Here is a 27,840-nt window from a genome sequence, read left to right on the forward strand (position 1 = left end):
CTGATCAATAATTTGTGATCACAGCCACTAGGATAGTCCTGGAAGTCCTGTAAACTACCTGCTGAAATATTTAACATCAGTAAGTTAATGATATAGAGCTGAATACACACGCTCCAAGCAAGTGGCTCTGTCCCTTTAGCATCTCCTTCATGAGGTGATGTGACATGTTCGGGGATTTCTGCTTTTTGGGTATTTGTCCCCTCTTGAGTTTTGCTGGATTGAGCCAGAGACCTTTGAAGAGAGCGGGGAGGAGTTATCAGAAATCCCCTAACTCCACCCTTGCACAGTGCTCACACCAACTCGCAGGTGGAGATGGCACTGCTGGGTGAGTCAGAGGAAAGCAGAAGAGCAGTGTTGTGCCAAGACAGAGGTGGAGAGGAATGGGTCCAAGTTTTCGTTATTTCTTTTCCATCAGCACTTGCTTCCTCTCTGTTCTGGCCTCACAGACCCCTCCACAGGAGGATACAGAGATGTCTCCTTGACAGAGCCTCAGCACTGGGTCACCTCCAGTGAAGGGAGCTCCAGCCAGCAAATGGGACAGTTGTGGGTGGCAAGGAGGAATCGCCCTGAATCCCCACTGCTGTTTGCAGGGCTGCATCTGTGCTCCACACAGGACACGGGATGCCATAAAACAACTCTTTTGGAAGCTATTCTATCTGGGACAGCCGTGTCCTCTCAAGGCTCCAGGAGGTTTGAGCAGCCCACCACATGCCCAGCAGCCCAGCGGTGTGGCCAGGGCAGCACTGGCAGGTATGCCCCTGTGACAGGAGATGTTACTGCCCACACAGCAAAGAGGAGGGAAGGCAGCACATTTGTGCTTCAGCTGTTCCCGTGCAAGGCCCAGTACATTCCTTTATCTCGGCTCCACTGGCACCTTCAGGCAAGACCCTGGACTTCCCCTGAAGCAACACAGCCCACCCCCCCGCACCATGACAGCCCCCTCCAACAGAAGTATGGCAGCAAAGAGGTGGGGAGTGGTGCCTGGCTCCACAGCGCCCTGACAACGGGAGGGGAAGGCAGAGGAGGGGCAGGGGCAGCTTCCCTAAGGAGCCTTAGCCCAGCTCCTACCCGGCCCCCAGCAGGTACTTACAGGCACACGCCGCTCTGCCTCTCTGACCAGCTTCGGATAACAGCGTACTGCCACCTTTCTCTGGAGTCCATCAGCCATTTTGGGGGATCCCATGGACTGATGAATCTTGCCAGTGGCCACGACTAGGAAAATCTGGAAGGAGTAACAGTGAGACTTTAAAAATCCAGAATCCCATTCACGGCAGACCCAAAGGATACACCTGTGTCTCCAGGCTGTGGCATCCTTCCTAAGTGGAGAACGTAAGGCTGCCTCACACTGTTTCGTGATTAGACCATAGGTAAGTGGCAGAGTTAAGATTCATAGAAGTCAAACTCCATAAAAAAACTCCCTGAGCCAAAACAGACTTTAGCTGTGGGTGCAGTCCCAAGAGCCACAACTATTTGTTTTCATGAACTTCAGCTGTCATCTGACAGTGAGATGCACCAAGGGTCCCTTCCAGGAGCCTGATGGAGAGTCCCCAGCTCCACATACTATCATTTACTGCTGTGGCTCCTGCCTTAAGTCTTTACAGTACCATTTCCCCCTTCCCAGCATCCGATCTCTGCTATTCTGGCTTGGCAACTTTGCATCTCCCTTTTTATTTACTCTTTTTCTGGCATCCGGACCACAGTTCAAAGAACCATTTAAGCTGGAAAAGACCTTTAAGATCATCGAGGGCAGCTGTAGACCCAGCACTGCCAAGCCCACCGGTCCTTTCCCTGGATGTACGCAGGAGCTGCTGCTCAGAAAATCACCTACAGGTTTCAAATGCAGGACCGAGGGCCCCTGCCCCAGGCACTCCCCTGCCCCAGGTACCTCCCTCTCGCACAAGGGATGCCCCCAGCCCCGTGGCGTGGGGCAGGGGGTGTCAGTGCCTCCCTGAGCTCCCCCGCAGCCCCGGTCCCTGCTCCACCAAGCTCCCAAGCCGCCCCGCCCGCAGCTGAGCCACCCGGGCAGCACCGGCACCCAGAGCCACCCTCCGGCTTTTGGCTGTGGAGGGGACGCAGACACCGCCCCGCAGCATCCCTCACCTCTCTCACTCCACGGGGGCTGTGGGGACACACTCACGGGAGGATCCCCACTGCCAGACTGGCTGGTATCCCCACTGCCAGACTGGCTGTTGCCCCCGTTGCCAGGGCAACTGGGCATCACAGCCAGCCCCAACACCACCATGGCAACGGCAGGGATGGGGGCTGGGGGGGCAGCTCTGTGACATGGGGGCAGAGGGCACAGGGATGCTCAGTGCCCAAAGCCCCCAGTGAGCACAGCCAAGGCCCTGAGACCGCCTCCAGCACACCGCCCGGCTCCAGCACAGCCACAGCCCCGGATGCGTCACCCCGGCTCGCAGCAGCGGCTACAGACAGTCCCGGCAGAACCCAAAGGGCTTCTCCCAGCCTGAAGAGAGTGAGCCCACGGGCAGTGTAGGGTTAATTAACTCTGCTGCGGAGAGAGCCACATACCACTGGGGAACGCTCAGGGGGGCAAAAGTGCCTGCAAAGCCACTCACACACAACCCACAGCAGTGCCAGCACCCCCCTCCGTAGGGAGGAGCTGCTTCCCTCTCCCCACGCTTGCTCCTAACCCGGATCCCAGTTCCATCAGCTCAGCTGCTTTGCTGCCACCTCACAGCTCCCAGCCTGCCCCTAGCCCTGCCACAGGCAAACACCGATGCACAAACCAGCACAACCACCCCTGTCCCTCTCGGGGACGCCGTGTCATAAATTAACCCTGCGAAGCGCAGCCCGACAGGCACAGCACTAACTCCTGACTGGACCCCGGCTCCCCCCACGCCCTCACCCAGCAGCTCCAGCCCCCTGGGCTCTGCTCAGGCAGATGCACTGCACCCCAGTGCCTCTGCCCAGTGCCCTTGTGCAGGGGCTGGCTCGGGGATAAGAGGAGGTCAGGCCTTGCTGAGCTTGGCTCAAATCCCTTGTGTTCATTTCAAGGCCAGAGATGCTTCTGCAACCAGGCAAACAGGACGGCTTGGCTGCCTGGCAAGAGCACAGAGGAAAATGAGCCACGGTCGGGCCACAAACACACACCAGGGCCTGCTGGCACTTCTCACCTTCCCCCCGCTTCCATGACTTTTGGAACCCCATTTACAGGGATGATGAACTAAATCGCTATTAATAGCCAAACTCTCCTTTGTTACTCTTGACATTTTTTTGGTGGGAACAGAAGGAAGATAAACGTCACTCAGCTGCTTCACTTCACGAGAGCAGCTGACCCGACGTGACTTTGTGCCGGACTTTACGAAGTGCTCAGAATATTATGAACAGCCTTAAACCCAGGGATCGCTGCTGTGCCCAGTGTTAACAAAATCAGACCACTTTCCTACTTTGCAAACCAACAAAAATCAGAGATAAACACGTACCACATTTAGTAAACACTACTCTGGACTAGAAATCATTTTCCCTCCCTTTCTGGCTAACTGGATCAAGGAACAGATGGATTTTCCCACTTATTTTCTGGGACGTGAAAGTCCAGCACTCTCAAACACAGCTCTACAATTTTTTACATCCTGACATTGAGTAGAATCACAGATCATATTCCCTCCTGCTTCCTTCTGTTCCACACCACCTATGCAATGATTAACATTCCCTTGCCCTCGAGTTTTACACACACCCTGCAAGCAAGGCAGTAACTTCACTCCTTTACTCCAGAACAGCTGCAGTGTTGCACATGTCCGAAGGACTGGGACCTTTACAGTTCCAGGAAAGGACAAGGCTGCCAGTTCCTTTTGTGTTTGCAAGAAACCCCAGAGCACAGCCCTGTCCTATGGACACAAGGCCATGCTGCAGCAAGAGCTGGGATTAAAGGCCTTCAGGGCCCCCAGGAGCTTGGCAAAAAGCTGTGCTGAGGATGCAGCTGATGTGAGCACTTTGATATGGCCCTAAGGCACCCAAATCCTTTGTGCATGTGTCTGACAGCTTCCCTTAGTACAATAAAACTGAACAGAGCTCTGATGAGACTGTGCTGACAGGGACGGGAAATTAAGAATAAACAGCAAAGTGCTTAAAGGACATGAAGAACAAAAAGGCCAGTTCCATGCGGAGGCACAGCTCCAGGCCTGGACAGACCCTGTGCCTCTCACTGTGCCACGTGCCAGAGCTCTCGTTTCAAGGGACCCCACGTCACTCGTTCCGGAGCAGCAGCGCCAGCCTCAGAGCTGTCTGGTACCAACTGATCGCCCTCCAAACTTAAAGGCTGGGGATAGATGGGCACACTCTGCCCTACAATACACTACACCCAGCTGCTCTTGTGGGATCACAGACTGGGTGTGTCTGAATCTTGCTTCAGTATGCACAATCAATCCTCTGTCTTCTTCCTTCCACAAAGATCAACCATCTCCCTCTGGAGTAGTTGGTTAATTTGCCTTTCTACTACACTTTGCTGGAAGAGGAAGACACGAGATCTGTTACAAGTGAGACTCAGGATGCTGTTGAACAATTTTGTTCAGTTACATCATCTTGCCCTGTTCAGGATTAAGCAGAAAGGTCACGTTTCTTGCCTAGGAATCCCCTGCTTAGCTATAATTACCATATAAACAGCATCTCAAGGGAGCCAGGAAAGGAGGAGGATTTCCAGGATGAATCTCTTGGCCCTCCAGCCCACTACTAAGTGGCTGAGTGCTTTCTAAATCAAATCTCGCTACCCAGGAAGCCTCACCTGTCACCTTGATATTCCAGACCCTCTAAATTTTATCACTTTGGTACTGTCATCCTGCAATTTATTACAAAAGCTCTGCCATAGTTGAGAGGATGAATAGGAACCCAGTGTTACACCTTCCTGTCATTTAATGAACTTCAGCTGTCATCTGACAGTGAGATGCACCAAGGGTCCCTTCCAGGATCCTGATGGAGAGTCCCCAGCTCCACATACTATCATTTACTGCTGTGGCTCCTGCCTTAAGTCATTACAGTACCATTTTCCCCTTCCCAGCATCCGATCTCTGCTTTTCTGGCTTGGCAACTTTGCATCTCCCTTTTTATTTACTCTTTTTCTGGCATCCGGACCACAGTTCAAAGAACCGTTTAAGCTGGAAAAGACCTTTAAGATCATCGAGGGCAGCTGTAGACCCAGCACTGCCAAGCCCACCGGTCTTTTCCCTGGATGTACGCAGGAGCTGCTGCTCAGAAAATCACCTACAGATTTCAAATGCAGGACCGAGGGCCCCTGCCCCGGGCACTCCCCTGCCCCAGGTACCCCCCTCTCGCACAAGGGATGCCCCCAGCCCCGTGGCGTGGGGCAGGGGGTGTCAGTGCCTCCCTGAGCTCCCCCGCAGCCCCGGTCCCTGCTCCGCCAAGCTCCCAAGCCGCCCCGCCCGCAGCTGAGCCACCCGGGCAGCACCGGCACCCAGAGCCACCCTCCGGCTTTTGGCCGTGGAGGGGACGCAGACACCGCCCCGCAGCATCCCTCACCTCTCTCACTCCGCGGGGGCTGTGGGGACACACTCACGGGAGGATCCCCACTGCCAGACTGGCTGGTATCCCCACTGCCAGACTGGCTGTTGCCCCCGTTGCCAGGGCAACTGGGCATCACAGCCAGCCCCAACACCACCATGGCAACGGCAGGGATGGGGGCTGGGGGGGCAGCTCTGTGACATGGGGGCAGAGGGCACAGGGATGCTCAGTGCCCAAAGCCCCCAGTGAGCACAGCCAAGGCCCTGAGACCGCCTCCAGCACACCGCCCGGCTCCAGCACAGCCACAGCCCCGGGTACGTCACCCCGGCTCGCAGCAGCGGCTACAGACAGTCCCTCGCTGACCCCGTTCCACTCTCTGACCCACTCCTGGGCCTCACCATGCCTGGAGATGGAAAAGTCCTCAGATAGACCCCTCTCTCATGGAGCTCCCTGCCCAGGTACACAGGTGCAGCTGAGACAGGGAAGTGCAGGAGGACCAAGTCTCCTACAGGCTCCTTCGCAGTGACCGGCCTCATCGGTTCCAAGAAGACTTTCAAGCCAGCCACAAAATGAAGCATCAGCCATCGCCCCCAGGGAACACCCACGCTTTCAAAAAGAGAGCCCAGAAGCTGAAATTTCACCACTGTGGATGCTCAGGACCATGGAGTCAGAGGAGCTATGGGGTTTATATCGCTGCCCCCTCTCCATTCCTGGGCTGGGACATACCCACCTCTCCTCCCTCAGGGACCCACAAGCCCCTCTTCCCTTGCCAACACTCTCCCTGCCCCATGACCTCCCTCTGCTTTCCTGCACAATATCCAGCTGTCACCAGTAAGCTCAGCTTGGAGCCATCATTCCCAGCTCACACTTGGCTCTCTGCTGGCTGCCTGCGTTTCTGACTCCAAGAGGACACATGTGGGGCAGCCCAGGGCGTGGAGAGGGGATCACAAAGCCCCAGCACAGGCACTGCCAGCTTCTGGACACCAGGACCAGAGCCCTGGGGGTGACACAGGCACATCAGAAACATCGGTCCTGGCATCAAGCGCTGCACTCACCAGATCAAACCCACAGAGTAACTGGGCACAGCTGGTGTCTTGCAGGGGACACGGAGCTGCAGCAAAGGCAAAGACAAGGGCTGCAGTGAGGCCCCAGGGCGAGGAGGGCAGTGCTGGCACAGACACCTTACACTGTCCATGGGAGCGTTCCCTTCCCCCGTTTTAACCCATGAAGGAAGAACTCCAGCGTTCAGCGAAGGGACTGACTGCAACACTCAAAGCCTTTTAGATGCTGTCAAAAGGTTTCCTACCAAATAACTGCAGTGAGATCACTTACCCAGCTGCATCATCATGAAGTCCCAATCATGAATTCCCGAATAGGCAGCTCATAATCCTCTCTAACCCAAGCAGGGTTTGTACTTGTTTTCTTCTGAGAAAGAAGGGAATAAAGTTGGCTCAATGGATACAGAGAAATGATTACTTGCTTTGAGACTTATTTACTTATAGCACAATGCTTAGCAGTTTATTTATTTACTTATAGCAAGTTATAGTATTACTTATAGTATTTTTGAATATTACTAAGAATCCTGCTTGCCCTGACTGTTCTGTGGAATTTTCCCAAGGACTACTGCGTCCATCAAAACTGTGAAAATCTACCAAGAACTGCAGTGTTCAGCAAAATATTATGGTTTTGTCCTTGGGGAACAGGAGTGCTCTAACTTGTCGGGTCCTGGTAATGAGTAAAGATAGCCAGGTACGGACGACAGAAGTCCCACTGGTTCTCTTAGTTAAGACAGAATGAATAAACCAGCTGGAAAACACTAATTATTCAAGAAAATGGTCAAGAGAATCTGCGCATGCTCCGGGGAAAAGTACAAGGTGAGAAGGACTGTGAGCCTTCCTCCAACAGACCCCCAGAGACACCCACCAGGAGGCAATGGGCAGGTGCAAAGAGAACATCAGCTGCTGACACCAGCCTCTAGACCTCACCCAGCCTCACTCATGCATATGGATGTGTGTGTTATGTAACCCAATGAATATGGATATCCACACTCCATAAGTTTTAGGTAAAATGTGCTGTTATGGTGCAAGCTTTGTGGAGAAATCCCCTTGCACCCCGGCGGCAGACTGGTGCTTTATGAATCTCTCTGAGTTGTAGTCTGTTTCCGCGAATCAGGTCAAACAGAAATTCTGGCGTAAAACTGGGGAATTCGGTGGTCAAACATTGATCTGGAGACCAAGGGCCATTTTGGGGTGAAAAGGGGGGGTTTGGGATTGGGGGAACTCACCCTGCAGCACCCAGGTGAGGGTGGCCCCAGTGATGTGGAGGCACCGTCCCCCACCCCCACGGCGTCCCAGCACTGGTACTGGAGGGGGTCGGGGCTGAGGCTCTCGGGGTACCCCTGGGGCAGCAGCACCTGCAGGGGGAGGACAGGTACCCCTGGGACCCCCAGGAATCTCAGATCCCCCCTGCAACCCCTGCACTTCAGGCTGGGAAACCTAGGAGAAGCAAAGGTATGTAACTACTCAAAGTCTGAACTGAGTTTCTCGATCACCTAGAAGGTTGCCTTTAAGAATATTCTGGAGTGCTTTATTCCTTTTTTCTTTTTATACTTTAGAAATACTTTTTGGCATTGCCGGATCGTGCAAAAGCAGAAGCTGAACATGATGAGCATTATTACAACGCTATCACTGTAACAGCGAACTATAACCTTGCCAGAATCTATGAGGTGATGTCTGAATTTCATGAAGCAGAAAATCTCTATAAAAACATTTTAAGAGACCATCCCAATTACGCTGATTGTAAGAAACATTTGGTACTTTAGTTTCACAGTCCTCCTTTTAATATCAAAAATTCTTCCCATTTAGTGTCTTCAGGTCACCTTATATCTGTCTTTGCTTCTTTTCAGAGTAGTTTTGGGGCTTACCTACATGCTATTTCCCTACCTTTTCCTTTTTTGAAGGCCTGCATCATCCTTATAGTCTAATATTCAGCTTTAAGCCTTCTAATTCTTGGTAAATCATACTGTACTCCAAAACTCTAGCAAAATTAGCTTATCTAGACTTGCATGCCTTTGCTTACTTGCGCCCCACCCCTAACAAAGCCTTAGTACCTCAGCCCTCGGGTGCAATCAAGGCCATCCACTTGATACACCCAGGCTTTGCAACCCTGCCTGTGTGGGTGGAAGTAGAGACCCTCTGGGAGAATCATTTTGTCTTGGACCTTGGCCCTCCTCCAGGGAAGAAGAGCTGTTGAGGGTGTTAGCACAGCTTCTATGGCACATCCTGGTTTTCTTCCTCATTCTGCTGAGACAGGGAGTCTAAACAATCTTAAACTGATGGTGCAAGGCCTGCACAAAAACAAGGGGAGGTGTATGGGACTGTTCACAAAAGACATACCAGGTGCTGATAATGTTGCTAGGCGACTATCCCCTAGCCCAAAGAGAAGTTTCTTATGGTCCTTGAAGTTTTATGTTCCAGCAACAAATCATCCTAGATTCTAGCACAAACGGGCCTGGCGGTTTGGCCAGGGCCCAGGGAAACAACTGAGACTGCGCAGAACGACGAGGTGAAAAGTTCATCAGCGAGGAAGAGGAGATACTTCATCTATGTGACCCTCGCCCGTAAATCTGCGACCACCGAACAAGGCCAAAGGAGCTCACTGCGCAGGCGCAAGGGGAGGAGACCTGATTGCCATGAGAAGCGAGGGGGGGCGGGGTAGACTCTGTATATGTACAGGCGTTCTATGAACATGCACTGTTCTGTAACATATAAGCCGGACGGGAGCTGCAAACGATGCGCATGCTGGTGGTGGAGCGATCCCCCATGCGCCCGGCGCTGAATAAACATACCCACTTTATAACTCCAAAAGTTATAGAGTGATTTCTCCGCAAAACATTGCTTTTCCTCTTGCCCTCAAGTAGCTGACCTGTGGTATTTGCTGCAAAGGCAGGGTGGTAGCCCTCGCTCAGCAAGCTGCAGCACACAGCATGCCCCAGCCTCATCTACAGCCTTTTCCCTGTTTGTTTTCTGTTGTTGCCTGCTGACTGATACTCTTCCTAAAGACTGTGGAGATGGGAGAGCCGTTTAAAGTGATAAGAGAGAGTTCCTCCATTCTTTGAGGTTTCTCAGTCGTCTTTAAGTTATGAAACTAATGAAAAACATTCACATTACTTTAACTGTCAGAAATCTACAATTTCTGTATCAGCACTGTGGATGGACATTCCTCTTCACAGGGTGTGTCTCATGGTGAATAGGGTATGAATGGTGTCTCGATGTTTGCTGTCCTTGGCACACCAAGAAAAAGACTGCTTTTGAAATTCATGCATGGCCAATATTTTCTTTGTTTGAGATAACTTTAACCTGTTTCCTGATTCTTATTTTCTTTTCCCTTTCTATTTTTAGGCTACTTGCGCTTGGGAGCTATGGCTAGGGATAAAGGGAATTTTTATGAGGCTTCTGAGTGGTTTAAAGAAGTACTTTGGATAAATCTGGTTTGTAACCCTTTAAGTGTTTACAGTTAAAACACTTGAAATACTACCTTCAAATTTTGTTTTCCTTTTGTTACGTTTTGATTTTGTTCACATAAACTAGGGGAAGAAGAAAAAACCACTGCAATCTGCTGTCTGTGTGTTTTGTTGTTCTTTTCTAAAATTCTAGTTAAGAAAACAGCATTTTATTCTTGAAAAAGTAACCTTGCAAGGGAAAATAATACTTTTGCAAATTGCATTTTTATTTAGGACCATCCAGATGCTTGGTCTCTCATTGGCAATCTTCATCTGGCTAAACAAGAATGGAGTCCAGTACAGAAGGAATTTGAAATGATATTGAAACAGCCCTCCACACAAAATGATACTTACGCCATGCTGGCTCTTGGCAACATCTGGTTCCAGACGCTACATCAACCCACAAGGGACAGAGAAAAGGTAATGGGCGTCTGTCTGCCCTGTGTGTGGTTTTATTTATTTAACTTTTGCAGGCTCTTAGCTACTCAGAGCCTTTCCTTGATGCCTGTTTGGCATCTTGTAGGCTGTCAAACTTCTGGGTAGATCTTTTAATACCCCATTATAGACATGAGGGATCAACTGAGGTACTTCATTCTGCAGGAGAAGCGTCATCAAGATGGTGCATTAGAGATCTACACACAAGTACTCAGAAGTGATCCAACGAATGTGTATGCTGCTGATGGCATACGTGAATATTAGACTAATTTTCCTTCAGAGGTGATGATATTCTTATGTTTCATGCTTTAGTACAGAATTGTTTTTGCAGGGCCTGAATGCTATGTAGTGGAGCACAGGAAAAAATGGCTTTCATGTGCAACTTATGCCACTTAGTTTTTAATGGGGAACCTCATTCAGTCAATATTTTGTTTTCTTTGGTAAGAGTACATAGTACATGAACCTGGAAGCTTACACTGTAAATATTACCCTCCCCTTAGGAGCTGTCTTGGCACATAAAGGATATTTCTGTGAAGCTCATGAAGTTTTTGCCCAAGTGAGAGAGGCAACAGCAGATACCAGTGACGTGTGGCTGAATTTGGCACATATCTATGTAGAACAGAAACAGTGCTGTGCAGATGGTAACATCTCTAAATTGAACTAAATAATATGTTGGGTTAGATGACTTCTGGGTGTTTCTCTGTTGTCATAGCAGCTGTGAAAGTTTCTGAATAATATTTTAACGAGTTAGGTCTGTTTCTAGCATGCTGTTAGCTGTCAAGTCTAGATTTAAAACCAAACTGCCAAATGTGGGTAAGGGGTAACAAAGCAACTACCATTTGTACACTTTTTTTTTTTTTTTTTGTTAGCAGAGTTAAAACATAACTGGGTTAGAATTTTGGTCTCAGAATTAATTTTCAGTGAGAGAGGTTTCAGTCAGCATAGTTAACTGTATGTGATTTACATTCAGATGTTACTGAAGAAAGTAAATGCAATTTGTTGCTGGGATTTTTTTTAATAGCAACAGTTCCTATTTTTGTTCTTGCAAATGACTGCATAAGTAATAATCGGAGCTGTCTGAAAAGATGACTGGGCCATGATTTCTTTCACCAAAGTTAGTATCACAAGGTAATTCATGTTGGAAGAAATTGGTTGAGGTCATCTAGTTCAACCTGCTCAAGCAAACTAACTTCCAAGTATCAACCTATTCTAACTAGATTCCCTCAATTAGTTGATGAAAGGCATACAAGTAAGCTGAAACAAAAGCGTACGCTGAACAGGACAGAAGCTAAGAACAAAATGCTTTCACTGAGAGTGGGTCCACACTGAGGCTCAGAAATACTTTTATCAAAGGAATCTTGAAGCTTTTTGTGATGGTCATAAGGAGAGATACGGGGCCTTTCTTGTCTGATCAAGACCTCAGTAGTCCCTGTCCTCCAGTGAACTCCTGTTAAAAAGCGTTGGTCACACAATCACATTTATTCTGTTGTGTTTGAATTACAGTGAGAAACTGGGTATCATTTTCACCTTTTGATTTGTCAGAAAAACGTTGTACTCATTTGCCTGTATATTTAACTACAGCTGTTAGTAGAAATGTGTTTATTTCCTGCGGTGTTTTATTGATCCCTGGGTTGCGCTATGCAGTCAGCACAAGCCACAGTCTGAGACACATGGCACTGGACTCAAAGGGAGATGAACTGAATAGTCTAGCTTACTACAGACACAACAGTTATTCTACTGTATCTATCACAAAGCATACCCACCCAAGGCAGACGTAAGATAAATACAAAAACTTTGACTCTAAAGATGAGTGAAAATTGGGCGCTCACAACAGTGTGATCCAAGAGTAGTGGATCCAAGCATTACAGTTAGGGCAGTTCCTGTACTGAGCTGGAAATAAAAATGACTTTGTATTTCTTACTATTTTGGAGATTTAGAAAGGGTGAATGATTCCTTGAGAAAAGAGTATGTCAAACAAAAGGCGCTTGTTACTGAAAAGGATACAAGTTTCGTAACTGAAGCTTTGATTCTAGACCCGCAAAACCTATAGTAACGAGTCTTCCTTTACACTCCAGAACAACTAGATAGCCCTTGGCATGCCAAGTTATTCAGCTAGGTGGACAAAACAAGTATGTTGCTGAGTTATCTGAAAGGTGTGGATTTTTTTTTAATTAATTGCATCAGATACATGGAATTACTACATTAAATATGTTTCAATTTATAAAATATCTTGTATGAATAAAGAAAATAGATTTCATACCATCCAGCGGAGAATAGAGTGCACTTAAAAGAAGTCATGTTTGTTGGACTTACTTTGCAAGTACCACCTATTGTAACAATTCTATTCTAAGACCTAGAGAGCCTCCTGGACTGCTGTCAGTTTCCAGGAAAATCAGGTACTGTTGGGATTCTAGAGGACTTTCTGCGAGAGAATGGCCATGTGAGCAATCCTGCGTGAGAACAAGATCGATAAGAGCCTCAGCCGAGCAAGAATGCGATAAGGATGTGACCCTGAATGAGGGGGGAGAAACTCGATGAGACAAACAACTCCCGGCAGGGGTTGGGATGGAAGAGGAGGTTCCACAAGGCAGGCAGCCTGGCAAGGCTGATGTGGCACTTTTTATCCAATCGTAAGAAGGTTTAAAGCGCGGGCTAAGTTACCTGTCCAGTCTTGAGGACTTGTACTGCATGTTACTCACGTGTGCGGGAGAACATTCTAAAAGGGCTTTCTGAGTTGTAATAAACGGGCATTGCTTGATCACACTGGTCGTGTGCGTGCTCAGCTCTCCCGCAAGTGGCGTCCCTGGGTGGGGGCCTCAAGATTGGCACAAAGTCTTCACTGAGGAGGACTCGTCGGAGTGCAGTCTGAGGGGGAGAAAGCCGGTTGACATATCCAGACACTGCCCCGGTGTCTGAAGGTGAGAAGCAGCACACTCTAACTTTAAAAGGGAGAGATAGAGGGAGAGATTGAAGATAACAGACCCGCGAAAGGCGGCGGCCGGGGAGCAATGGGGCTACCTTGCCAAGGACAAACAGGCAGTGGTGAAACTCCTCCAGTGTGTCCTCTCTATGAGGGGGAAAATATTCACTCTGGAAGGTTTAAGGTGGAGCCTAGAAAAGGGACTTGTATCTACTTGGGAATCTATAGGGAAACAGCTTTGGGATTCGATCCGTGATGGAGGAAGGTCAGCAAAAGAAGTGAGCAGCTACAGCACACTCTGGAAACAAATCCATGAGACTTTAGGGATCGCAGCGGCATCTCATTCTGACAATCCGCCTCCGATGCCTGCGCCCCTAGCGGCTCCCGTCGCGTTAGCTCAGGAAAAACCTGTTTACTTTGCCAGTCACGCCGCCGGATCCGTGGCGGGCAGCGGGGGCGAAACCAAAAGCTGCGCGGCCAGAGCTGAGCACACCAGAAGGGCACCTGATGCCGTCAGAAGGGGAATGAGGCGGCATCAGAGGAGTCCGCGGGGGTCTGGCAGTGGTTGGGGTGCGCAGTATGGAGCTGGTGGCGGCAGCCCGAGGCTCCCCCGGGCCCCCCCGCCGCGGAGTGACCGCCTGCGGCCCAGCCCGGCACCGCGCACTCGGCCCCCCCACCCCCGACTAAAGCGGCAGTTTTTCCACAGAGAAGGTGCTGACGCTGTCATGCAGCAACGGCTTTAAATATTCTTAAGGATGTTCTCAAGATTGTAGTACTTGTCATTTTATGTTGTGTCAGTAATAAGTGTCAGGGGCCTCTTGGTGTGGGGGTGTGATTGTTCCGTGTGTGTGAGACGCGACCCAGCTGCAGAGAGTCATCGGTGCTGCTGTCTGTTCGGGCTCAGTGTTCTCAGTGTTACAGGTGAAATACCTCCTCTAGCAGGAGGCAGTCATTCCGTGTTAACTGTTGTCTTGAATTCAGGTGCGTGCTCTGCGGGGAGAGTGCACCTCTGAACCATCTGCCTGATGGAAATATTGTCAAAAGTTCATCTACAATCTTACATGGGTCGTAGATGCTGGTTATGAAGAGGGAAATGAGAATTATGGGCTGAACCCCTGTGTTCTGTAACAAAAGGGTCAAAAATTGTTCAGCTTGCTTACTTTACTGCAGCTCCCCCTAATAGTATGCCGAAAAGCCGCAATTACTCAGGATTTGGATCAGCAGCTATTCCTTAAATATTTTGGGCTCAGAAAGTGACACGATTGACTACTAGTAAAATGTACTCTCACTAAAGCTAAAGCATCTGTTAGAACAACAAAAAAGGGGAGATGCACAGTATCAATCTACACCTCACGAAAGGCTAAATAAGGCATTATATGTCATGAACCTTTTAAACATTCCTCTGTCTCACAGGTGCCACCAATATTGCGTCATTTCTCATCACAGATACCAGATCAACAAGAAGTCCAAAGCAAAGCTCAAGTGGTAACAAAAAAGTAGAAAGGGGTAACTGGGAAGGACCATTTCCTTTAATAACCTGGGGAAGAGGTTATGCTTGTGTCTCCACAGGTCTCAGTCTCCAATGGTCACCAGCAAGGTGTGTGCAACCACACCTGAGGGTGAGAGGCAGCCAGCACTCAGGATCCAGCTGTGGGTGCTGTGGGTGCCCCTGTACCAACTGTTTGTAATCTCCTCGACTGATTATTTAAGCAGAATGTCTGGGTAATGTTTGCTACGGCAACAGGACAAACTACACTACAGTTGCCAATTCTTTTAAGAGAAAATGCTAACAGTAATTGTAACTCCTTAATGAAATATCTAGGCTTACTAGTCACTAGTGAAAGATGTAGTTTAGATGAAATGTAGTTATTAATAAGGATGAAATGCTGTAAGAATGTGTGTATTCAACTTTCTTTGTTTAGCAATATTAAGAACTCAGGTGTTTAACCTTATTAGAAACTCCCTTGGTTTTCCCCCTGGAGTGCTGGCCAGGCTCTGGGTGGAACCCAACAGGAGGATGAAATCAGATGTTTCCACTCAAAGAAAGTTGCCAGTTATTTTGGCCTGTTGATTTAGAGGCTGGACCTGCTTGCAGCCATGTTGGATGCCTCACCTACGGATGGACGCATCGTGTAGTGTTTCCAGTTTGTGAGGAAGGGCACTCTGAATTCTCACTGCATTTGGGGTTCCCTAGCAATTGCAGATCTGAATGTTAGTACTCCTAATAATTAAGTGTGCTACTCTGTATTTTCCTTACTGTTTATTTTTTGTAGTATTTAGTCATAACCCTTAATTATGGGTAGTGAAATTAGCCTACTCTTTTTAACTAGTAATTGTAACTGCTGTATTGTTTTAGCCTTCTGTGGAACTATTCTAAGTACGCTATGTTTTGAAGTTTGTCTAAGCCCTGATTGATACAGCTCTCAAACAAGCCTTGCAGGTGCCACCACAAAACCAAGAAAGGGGAGATCTGGGAGGCATTGGCCTTATACAACTCTGACACATGGCTGGTATAATCAGACAGTCTAGCTAGGATGGCAAAATGTGACTCCTTCAGCAGTACCAGTAAATGACACTTTGTAAAGTAATCACTTGTAGTGATGCTTACACAATGAGTTTACATCTTGAAGAAGGAAGAGTATTTAATAATGATTTGTCTAAAAGGTTACCAATTACTAGATGGTTAAACGGTTGGGTTTTATATGGAATCACAGTTTTGATTGTCATTGTAATCTTTTAATGATGTTAAGCTCTGTGTGGATGTGTTTTGTGAAAACGATGGACCGAACAATAAAAGGGGTCTGGATCGCTCAAAAACAAACAGAGGGATGCGTGGTGTTGGAGAACGGCTTGCAGAGAGCAAGGCCATGGGTCTGTGCAGGAGCTGACTGCAGCCACCTGAGGTAAACAAAGGAAAAAACTCAGGGTACAGTTACACTAACAAGGACTGTTATGTTAACAAAGAGAGAAACTGAGGTACACAACAGCCTTGAATATGATGGTAAACAACCTTGGGAAAGAAAGCAAGTTAGAAGAAGGAGGATGTTGTGACATACCTGAAATGCCACAAAGCGTTGGGATATTATAATGTAACCTTTTACATGTATCCAATAGATTTGCGAGTAGTATGCACGATTATTGTAGAGTGCTTATATAAGTGTGATTTCTTTTAATAAAGTTGAAGCTTGCTCTATCATTCACATTGAATCGGCTGCTTGCTTCCTCCGCAAGTGGCACACCGAACACGGAACCCGGGAAGCGGCGGACGGACTCGGAGCAGGAAGGCGACAAGATCGCTGAGAAAGAGCAGCAGATGTGTGCCATCTCCAAAGCGCCAGGGTCATAAGACTGACATCGGAGCAGCTGATCCAAATTATTGCTTCAGGAGATATTGCCACCCGAGAAGGGCTACCCCGGAAAGGCCGCAGTGGGATAACCAGGAAAGGCCACAAGGAATTACAGGAATAAGGCTGAATTTGGGGAAACCTAGGAAAAGCCAGCACTGGTCGGTAGCTACTTGATCGGATATTAAAGAAGGTCGTCAAGCTACACAATTCAGGACAGGAAATTAAGGAAATTTGCCCAGGCAGGAATATTACACGTGAGGTAGCCCAAAAACTTTTTGCTTTTTAGAAAAGCGAGGAATAGGTCTGATAAAAGACTTAGCTGCGCTGATTAGTCTAGGCAAGGCTAAGGGACACTTTAAAGAGCCAAATTTATTGTTTGAAGAAGCAGAATGGTGTGATAATCTTTTAGACCCTGACACTGTAAATCCTGAAAAAGAATCTGTCCTCTGTCCTCCCTTAACTGAGGATGATCCGTAGGTAAAAGTGAGGCGAAAAAACCTTGGCACAACGGAATATGGACATGGCAAGAAAGATTCTTACTCCTGTGAGCTATGAGCTGGGTCATCAGCCACATCGGGAAAAACGGAATTTTTCTGTTATTAAAGATTTAGAGAAAAGCATTAATAAGAACGGGCTGCAAAAACTCAGACTACAACAGCTGTACTGGAGGCGATGGCTCAGGGATATCGATTGGCCCCATAAGAATTGGCTAACACTTTTAAGAAAAAAACGGCATTCACGCTGGCACAGTACTCTATCTGAAAAACCAAATGTGTACATCTCCGTGCTCGGCGTTCGGAGCTGGCGGCGGCGGCCCGGGGCCTCCCCGACCCCCCCGCGGAGCGGCCGCCTGCGGCTGAGCCCGGCACTGCGCGCTCGGCACCCCCCGCCAAAAGCGGCAGGGGGATGCGGCACAGGCTTTGGTGTTCTTAACGGAGTCCTCGTATTGGTAATAGCTGTCACTTTATGCTGTGAGTGATGAGTGTCAGGAGCTCCTTTGTGCAGTTGTGTGATTGTGAGTGAGTGTGTGTGTGTGTGTGTGATTGTGAGCGAGTGTGATTGTGAGCGAGTGTGATTGTGAGCGAGTGTGATTGTGAGCGAGTGTGATTGTGAGCGAGTGTGATTGTGAGCGAGTGTGATTGTGAGCGAGTGTGATTGTGAGCGAGTGTGATTGTGAGTGAGAGAGAGAGAGAGAGAGAGAAGAGAGAGCGCGCCGGCCGCTGCAGCCGCGGAGTTCTCCGGCCAGGGAAGCGGCCGGCCAGGAACTGCAGGGTCCTAGTGCCCGCCCGCTGGGGCATCGGTGCGGCGGTTGGTTTGGGCTCAGTGTTCTCAGAGTTACAGGTGAAATACCTCCTCTAACGGGAGGCAGTAATTCTGTGTTGATTGTTGTTTTGAATTTAGGTGCATACTCTGCGGGGAGAGTGCACCTCTGAACCATCTGCCCAATGGAAATATTGTTAAAAAATCATCTGCAACCTTACAGGGGTTGTTTGTTTTACCAGGGGTCGTAGATGCTGATTATGAAGAGAAAAATCAAAATTATGGTCTGTACTTGTTAATTTTACTGTGGCTCCCCCTAACAGTATACCAAGAAGCCGCAGTTACTCAGGATTTGGATCAGCAGGTACCCCTTAAATATTTTTTGGGCTTATATGTGACACAAGGTTAACTTCTGGTAAAATGCACTCTCATTAAAACTAAAAAATCTGTCGAGCTGACAGGCATTTTAGATACTGGTGCAGATGTGACCATAATATCTGTGAGCAGACTGGCTGTTAGCTCCGGTAACTCAAATGCTTTTCAGGGTTGGTGTCATGCTGTAACAATTTAAAGCAAGGATCTCATTCATGTAAGAGGCCCAGAAAGCTGGGTAGCAAATATTCACCCATTTATATTGGAAACCCCTATTGCATTTTTGGGTCATGACTGTATGACTCAATGGGGAACTCAAATTGGATCAAATTTGTCTCAATCACCACTGTAGCACAACCCACCCTGAAACCCACCCTGACACTCACCTTGTGAACCGAATCACCTGTGTGTATTGTCCTGCAACAACTTAAAACTGTTATTAAGACTTTAAAAGATTTACAGGCACTGTTAGGAACCATAAATTAGATACAGCCGTTGTGGGCCTAACTCATGATGATCTGCATAGCTTATTTGATATTTTGTGAAAAGATCCTTCACTGACATCACCCAGAGTACTTACAGAGAAAGCAAAACAAGATCTTCACCGCATAGCTAACAAGCATCACAAGTACACTGCATTCCCCCACAGGACAAGCCATTGTAGAAAGAGCACAAGTGCTTTTGCAAAAACAAAAAGGGGGGAGAGATCTTGGCTCCAGGTCAGCCATATGCTCTGCTGTTTCAGTGGGATGAAAAACACATGCCTTTTTTCCACCAGAATGACAGGGCAATACAAAACCAATTTTCTTTAAAACTTGCCCTGAATACCAGACAGACTCCATCTCTTCAAACGTTTTAAACATCTCCCCTGTGTTACAGGTGTCACCAATATTGTGTTGTCTTTCATCACAGATACCAGATCAACAAGAAGTCCAAAGTAAAGCTCAAGTGAACAAAAACCTAGAAAGGGGTAACTGGGAAGGACCATTTCCTTTAATAACCTGGGGAAGAGGTTATGCTTGTGTCTCCACAGGTCTCAGTCTCCAATGGTCACCAGCAAGGTGTGTGCAACCACACCTGAGGGTGAGAGGCAGCCAGCACTCAGGATCCAGCTGTGGGTGCTGTGGGTGCCCCTGTACCAACTGTTTGTGATCTCTTCGACTGATCATTTAAGCAGAATGTCTGGGTAATGTTTGCTACTGCAACAGAACAAACTACACTACAGTTGCCAATTCTTTTAAGAGAAAATGCTAACAGTAATTGCAACTCCTTAATGAAATATCTAGGCTTACTAGTCACTAGTGAAAGATGTAGTTTAGATGAAATATAGTTATTAATAAGGATGAAATGCTGTAAGAATGTGTGTATTCAACTTTCTTTGTTTAGCAATATTAAGAATTAAGAGCTCAAGTATTTAACCTTATTTAGAAACTCCCTTGGTTTTCCCCCTGGAGTGCTGGCCAGGCTCTGGGTGGAACCCAACAGGAGGATGAAATCAGATGTTTCCGCTCAAAGAAAAGTGCCAGTTATTTTGGCCTGTTGATTTAGAGGCCGGACCTGCTTGCAGCCATGTTGGATGCCTCACCTACGGATGGACCCATCGCGTAGGACTTCCAGTTTGTGAGGAAGGGCACTCTGAATTCTCACTGCATTCGGGGTTCCCTAGCAATTGCGGATCTGAATGTTAGTACCGTATTTTCCTTACTGTTTATTTTGTAGTATTTAGTCATATCCCTTGCATGTGGATAGTATGGGATGCTTTGTACTTCATAGGGTACCTTTGACAATTTATTGCAGTGACTAGGAATAGTATTATTGATTGTAGTAATTATTAAAATAGCATATAGTTGTATAATGAGAAATATTAGTAAATTTATGCTTGTGCAGCCTGCACAAAAAGAAGAAGGGAGAATTGTTGGAGAATGGCTTGCAGAACAAGGCCATGGGTCTGTGCAGGAGCTGACTGCAGCCATCTGAGGTAAACAAAGGAAAAACCCAGGGTACAGTTATGCTAACAAAGGACTGTTATGTTAACAAAGGGAGAAACTGAGGTACAGAACGGCCTTGATTACGATGGTAAACAGCTTTGGGAAGGAAATAGGCCAGAAGAAGGAGGATGTTGTGACATACCTGAAATGTCACAAGGGGCTGGGATATTATAATGTAACCTTTTAGAGGTATCCAATAGATTTATGATTAGTGTGTATAATTATAGTTAGTGCTTATATAAGGTGTGATTTCTTTCAATAGAATTGAAGCTTGCTCTATCATTCACATTGAATTGACTGCTTGCTTCCTCCGCCCACCACAGCAGGCGGCATCGGCAGCATGGCCACTGTGCCAGGCTTCCAAGAGAAAATCCTGCTGCCCTGCGATAGCAGCAGTGCATCAGACAGATCTGGGGTGTGAGACACACAGCTATGGACAGAACGGTCCTAACACTGCCAGCTTGCAAAACGCTGTGCAAGGATCACATGCTGGGTTTTATCAGATAATAAATAACTGCGGAAGAGCCCACACTGACAAACATTGAGTTTTACCCATCCAGTTTACTGGCAAACTGGGAGAGGGAATTTATACAGGTGTGATCTACACCTCTAATTCTTTTGCCAGCTCCGCAGATGGACCAGATGATACCAAAGGGATCTTTCCTCCTTCCCTTTGCCAATATAATTATGTCCGTTCAAGAACTTCTACCAACACAGCTCTCTTCATTCATGATGTGGGAGGTTGTTTTGGTTTTTAGCATATTTCTAGCTGACAGCTAATCTACAAAACATTTTAAGCCCAGACCAAATCACAACATTTGCTAGAGATAAGGAACACCACACTTGCTTCATATTATTCAACTGTATTTACATTAGCCCCCAAGCAGAACTACTTTATATGCATCTGCGCCTTAAATTTGCTAATGGTCCCCTCTCATTGGTGAAACCTGGGTGCAATCAAGTTTGCAGCAGTTCAAAGTGGGAGACGATTCTTATAAAGTTTGCAATAAACAGGCAGAACCAACACAAAGAGGAAGATGCAAGAAACCAGCCTCCTTGTCCATGACACTGACCATTTACACCAGTGTGGGTTAAATGCCTTTCCTCTGCAGCGACAGGAATCATTGCTCCATGTGCAAAGCATGGAAGAATGAGGACTTCAGGGTTTACTTGCAAAGTAAGTGCTACAAAGTGAAGACAGTTTGTAGAAGTTCTGTAGGAATATATTCTATTAAACCAAAAATGAATTTAAAATTAGGGTGATGTAGGACCACAAACATGGAAAAATAGCTTTATCTTTGAACTTATCTTCACATGATGAAGAATTCATCACACCTTTACCACCTGGAGTTTTCCAGAAGCTTACAGTCTGATAGTATCTGCACTGTTTTAACTGATGCCCAGGTTTCTCAAACTGTGAACTCCCCTGTGGCATCACAAATGAGGTATTCTGAAGTTCACGTTTTTTCTGTTTCCTAAAATCACAAAATGACACAAAAGGACATTCTTACTGGAAACCGATTGCTCTCTTCACTACTAGTTTTTTAAAAAAATATAGGTCTGCTATTTCTACAGCACATGTAGTCACACAAGATACAACACAGTATCAAAGCAAACTGGAAATAAACACAGATCATAGTGTATGATTACAAATGACCCATCACTGATGTAAATCAACAGCTACCTGGCACTACAGAAACCTCAGAAGATACAGTAAATTCTTGCAACGTATTCACCCTAAACAAGATTATTCTTCATCTTACTGATGGTGGAAAGACCATGCAAAACCAAACAGGACTGCGGAAAACGTCAATTTTCCCCCCATCTTTCCTTCCCTATGAAAGACCCTGGGATGCATTCTTCTGTGCCTCGGCCATTGATGTAAACTGTGTTTCAGCTGTTGTAAAGCAACTGAGTTTTTGAATGAAAATACTGAAGAACTGATTCAGTCTGAACTGGTTTGTCTGAGCTATGATGTTAGTGATATCCTAGTTTTAGGTATTGAAAAAAATTAATGAGACAGGTTCCAGAATCAAGAGCTTCTTTAAACATAAATAGAACAAGGAGGGGTAGGGTTTTTTACTCGTCTTTCAATATCTTAAGAGTTCTGGACTACTTAATAGTTTAGCATATTAACAGGTAAATGAAATTGTGGAATAAAAGAGCTAGAAAACAGTCTTCCCCATTTAAATGAAATCCACGAAGGAGAGACAAAAGAAACACGTATTTCAAAAGCTCTCAGATAACATATGAGGGTGAGCAACGTCTATCTGATGAAAAAAACCTGCTAATCATCCAGACAAATTACCTAATGATTGAGAGAAGAGGTAATATGAAGACTGGTTTTTGAGTTAAGTCAGTCAGCAAACAAAAAGACCCCATACACATTTACATAGAGGACCTATAGCATGACTGATTTACTCCATTTGTATTCACCAGCACGCTATTATCGAGCCAGATTTTGCCTGTTTGAGGAGAACATACTACAGCAGACCATGTCCACCCATATTTGAGCATAATTTAACTAACAAAATTCCTCTGAGATGTATAGAGAGTTTAATACATGACCATCTCATTGTCCCTGTTGCCTTGGATACAAGAACTGCTCTAAATCAATTTAATAATTAAGGATTTGATCTTGGAAGATTCTGTGCATTCTGGCTTCCATCCAGCAAAGCACTTATCCACCTGTGTACCTTTAATCACTCAAATGGTTTCAATAAAGTGGGACTACTTACATCCTTAAAGTTAAATTACATGCTTAAGTCTTGCTGGATGACAGCCAGAGCAATCAACACCTTGCAAGAACAAACCCCAAGCAAGAACGGTCATTACAAAAGGGAGGATGTGGTACATTTTGTTGTTAAGTTTTTGTAACAGAAAAAAAGGTGCATAAAGTGTTTACTACTTAATTTCCTGCAGATTTTTATCTGATTAGGAACTTTAATACATGATTATATATTTAATGCATAAAAATCAAAGTTATTTCAGGGTCCAACAGCATACGGCGTGAATAATCAAACCTGAGCACATATCTGATTGCCACAGGACCCTCAAAAAGGGTAAGGCATTAACAGGAACAGACACTGGCTGGGTTCTGCGGAGTGAATCTGTGGTCTTCAGCTTCACTGTGTCTTAAGGACTGCTGAGATTTCCAACAAAGTTTATAAATGGAAAGTTCGGAAAGTTCTGACTCTGACTGCAGAATTTAATATGAAGCAGGACCTTTCTCTCATCCATCCCCTTGTCTGCAGATTGTTTGACCCCATCCCTTACAGTGGAAGCTAAACATAATGCACACAAACAAGCCATTGTAATCAACATAGAAGTCCCCAAGGTTGAGTTTACATATGGGGCTTTTTTACTAAACAGAATTAAAGTGTAAACTTGGCAATGAGGCAAGAAAAAAAAAATCAAATCTCAGTAGGAGAGGACTATTACTAGAAGCTCTTACATCTCTCTGGAGAAGAGCAAGCAGGTTAGGTTCTCCTGTGTTCATGCTACCCCTTTTCCTTGAACCCAGAGCTGACGTTCCCTTCCCAGCAGAAGTGCCTTACTCTGTGCAGGGCCCTCCACAGGTACAAAAGGAGTGAGTAACCAGCTGGAGGAGCTTGGGGCAGCACTGGGAATGAAACTCAGGGGTGCCAGCTGCTGAGTTTTCCAGTACGAACACTGACTCTCCACCCTTCACAAGCAACAGGCCTGGATTCCCACCTAGGGTGGAGTATTAGGCTATGAAGGTGGGGTGTTAAGAGCCCTGGGGTTTCTACCCAGCTGAGCTGGACACAGGCTAAAAGCAGAGCCAAGTGGAAGAAGGAATTAGGGTTTCATGACGTTTGCCACACCAGCATGGCAAATCCCCATACCATACTGTGTGCTCATGGCCAAGGGAGGAATATCCACTGCCCAGCCTCCTGCCTCTCCTCTTCCCCACTCCGTTAAATCACCGTTGAATTGGCCAGACAAGCTTTCTGGGTCTAATTCTTCTCTGTCTTGAACCATGTAATTGACTACCTGAAAGGGTTACTGACCTTTTTGAGAGCATTTAAAATCAAGAGACACAAGTGAAAAGGCTCTCCAGCTCTCAGTGCAAAAATCCAAGCCTGGGTGGTACAGACCAGAGAGTCCGACATACAGCCCTTACCTGTACAAGAGGGATAACAGCGCTTTCCTGGCGCGGAGAAATGCTGAGAGTATTTGGAACGTGATCCAAGATCCCAGCAGGTACACACGTTTAAAAAAGGTATTTATAGACAAAGAGATAACCATAATTCCTCTCCCTTTTAATCTCAGTCAAATCAGGTTTCAAACAGAGTTCTCTTACTCTGTCCTTCTGTTTCTTATACTTTAACTTCAATGTTCTCTGCAGAGCATGGAAAACCCTGGCATATGGGAAAAACCAAGAAGATGTAAAGGTATGAAGTAGCCCATCTAGCTTCTCCCCGCCCTCATCATCTTCCATCCAAACTAAATAAAGCCAAGAGAAAAACATCTATAGACAAATTAAAGTCAATAGGTTGAAGCTGCTCACAACGGAGTGATCACAGTCTAAGCAAACAAATCCTTTCCAGCACTCTCGAGGACCATTAGCAAAAGGTCACTTTCAGGTTTCACCATTCTCTCTTCAGCTGTTTAATTGCAACACACGGAAATACCACTGCCCACTCGAAGAATTTTAGACAGATGAAACTGGAATTGCTAACTAATTTACAGATGGGGGATAGGGATGTTCAAAATGGGTGCCCGAAGTCAGAGGAGGAATCACCAGACCCTGCTCATCGCTAGAGAGGATATGGCCTGAACACTCAACCCTGCTGACCCCTCAGCCCTCCCCAAGACCAGGTGAGGTTAACTGAGAAAGTCTGAGTCGTCTTTGTGAGGAGTCTGAACACCTTTTAAACGCCCAGCCTCCCTCATGCACATCGCACAAGTTCAGCTATTCTCTCTTCTCAGGAAAAGGCCTTAACTTGCCTCTCTGACTTTCCCCAACACATTTTCCTCTCCTCCAGTGGGGTGCCAGGGCAGACATCCCTCCTCTCAGCAGCTGCCAGCCATGCTGTCACAGCTCCCCAGCTCAGACGGGAGCCAGCTTGTGCCCACGGAGAGGGGACAGCCCCAGCTCACGGCTGCTGACATGCCTGTGCAAGCACTCCCTCCTGCACCCGCTTCATCCCCAAGAACCAGCCACACTTGCCCTGCTTTTTATAAGCAGGCACAAATCTCCCCAGAGCAACAGGAGTCTACCAACAGGCTTTATGTACACAAATAGTTCAAAAAAATACATAACATGGCAAGGGGGTGGAGGAGGAGGGGGAAATTCGACATTGACGAGGCTGCATGGAGAAACTTTACAGTTTCTATCCTGTTCTCAGTTTCCTGCAATGTTAGTTTATCACTTCTCAGAGCTGAGGAATCTTCTTTAACCTTTTCATTACTTCATTTTGCACAGTATCAAGAGAAAGAAAAGGGATAGCTGCCAGCAAGTACAACTATGCAGAGCACCAGCTGTCCTGCAAGCACCTGACTTTCTTCATTAATGACTAATATATTCAGGTAGTAGCAAACAACAAGATTTTTGCCTTTCGCCAACAATATGGATATTTAATATAGTAGGAAGTTTTGCCTGTTTATGAGCACCTATAGGAAGAAGAACCTGGTAGAACAGCTGGTATTGGGGGAAAGAATTCATGATTTAATTACCTCGGTTTATTAATTTGATTATCAGTATTTTCAAAAAGAGGGGCCAACGACAGTGAATGGATGAGGGTGGGGGAAGGAAAACAGGAAAATGGTAGTTTAAGCCGTTCATATGATGGCTTCCCCTTGAAAACACATGCATCCGAGACAAGAGTGACAAACGCATCAGAGATTTCTACCAGTTATTACCTGGCCTGCAAGCTGCTACTAAAGAAAAGCCATGCTGTGAGGATTCATGCACTAGGACAAGGAAGGAATTAAGTAACTGACTTGGCTTTTACTTTAAAAGACTAAAGACCACTGCAGCCACAAGACCTGACACACCATTAAACAGTTGCCATCTGGAAAAGACATTCTGACTGATGAAACTGGGTAAGGGAGAGCCTCAGGATAAAGTAGTAGTAAAGAATCATGTGTTTAAGCAGAAGACATTTTTCAACAGACAACTATTTCCTGTTTAATAAAAGTCTGGGTCTGTCGTTCTTGTGCACTGCAGAGAGAAGTCTTGTGTGAGGCTATATTCTTCCCAACTAACCTTTTGCTAAAACAAAAAAGCTGAATTTGATACTACCAGGAGGTACAGCCTCTATTCATACAAGCCAACATGGACAAGACTGCAAGGTTTGGCCCTTTTTCCCCTGCCACGGCCCCCTTGATAACTAAGCATCTCCTGCTGCCAAAGAAACCAAACCAAAGCACAGTTTAAGCTTCAGCGCAGTATGCATAGACAAACAAGTTTTCCCTGCCACAACCAATGATCTCCCTGTGTCACTGTACTACGGTGAGACTGGGACTGATTCCCTCCTTGGTAAGGCAGTGTAAAGTCAAAATAACTTCCCAGAAATCAGAATTAACTTCCATCCTGTTTAAATGGGTGTAAGAATCCTTCACTTCTGCTTGCCCTGCTTGGAAAGGGAAACAGTGTTTGAGGACAGCATAGCACAACTGCAGATAGGCAAATTCATTAGGATAATCCTCTCCGAGCACAGCAAGTGTGCGTACTTCTCTGTCGAGGCAAGGGGATGATCAGATGCCTCAGACCTTGTAAGACTCCGTAAAGAATTAAGGTTTTTCTTTGTTGTTGTTGGGTTTGTGGAGGTTTCTTTAAACAGAAGGAGATGCTTAAGGCAATACAAGTAGCAGCAACCTGCTGTACGTGACTGGATGCTGCAATGCCACGTAAACAAAGCATTCACAACTCCACACTCACCTGCTCTGTGAATGAATCACGTCATTGTACCGTGCTCACCATATTGCCAAGGAGACCTGAGACATCTTGGTTACTTCCACCTCTGGTCACATTGATAATAACCAACAGGACCGGCTTGCCTGAGACAAGAGGCGGTCACTGGGGAGGGAGAAGTAACAAGCAAAAATGAGTCAAATACGCTCCTGTTACAAAGACACCTGAATATCCCGTTATTGCTGCACGACAAAGAGCATGATGCTGCCCACGATACTTCATGGAGGTAAGGGTAGCAGGTGGTTCATTAATGCAAATGGTCCCCAGGGAGATTGATCTATTTGGTTATTACATATTATCCCCTGTAACTCCTCAAACCAAAGTTTTAAGAACAGTTTTATATCTTTTATATATCTATGCAGAGTGAACAAATCAAAAGTATTCTACACAGGAGTAAATCCACCTCATACTCTACTTCCTAAGGTCAAAATGACTGAAGCATCCAATTCCTTCTACTGCAAGCAACGGCTATTCTGAGTGCATTTTAAATCCCTATTCAGAACCTCTTCCTTTCCTCCTCCACAAAACCTGGGTAAAACAACCCCTTTTGGCATGCAGGAACCCACATTTCATTTCAGTCCAGGAACTAAGGACTTTGGAGATTG

The sequence above is a fragment of the Athene noctua genome, unplaced genomic scaffold, assembly GCF_965140245.1.
Source record: "Athene noctua unplaced genomic scaffold, bAthNoc1.hap1.1 HAP1_HAP1_scaffold_159, whole genome shotgun sequence".
NCBI classification, from domain to species: domain Eukaryota; kingdom Metazoa; phylum Chordata; class Aves; order Strigiformes; family Strigidae; genus Athene; species Athene noctua.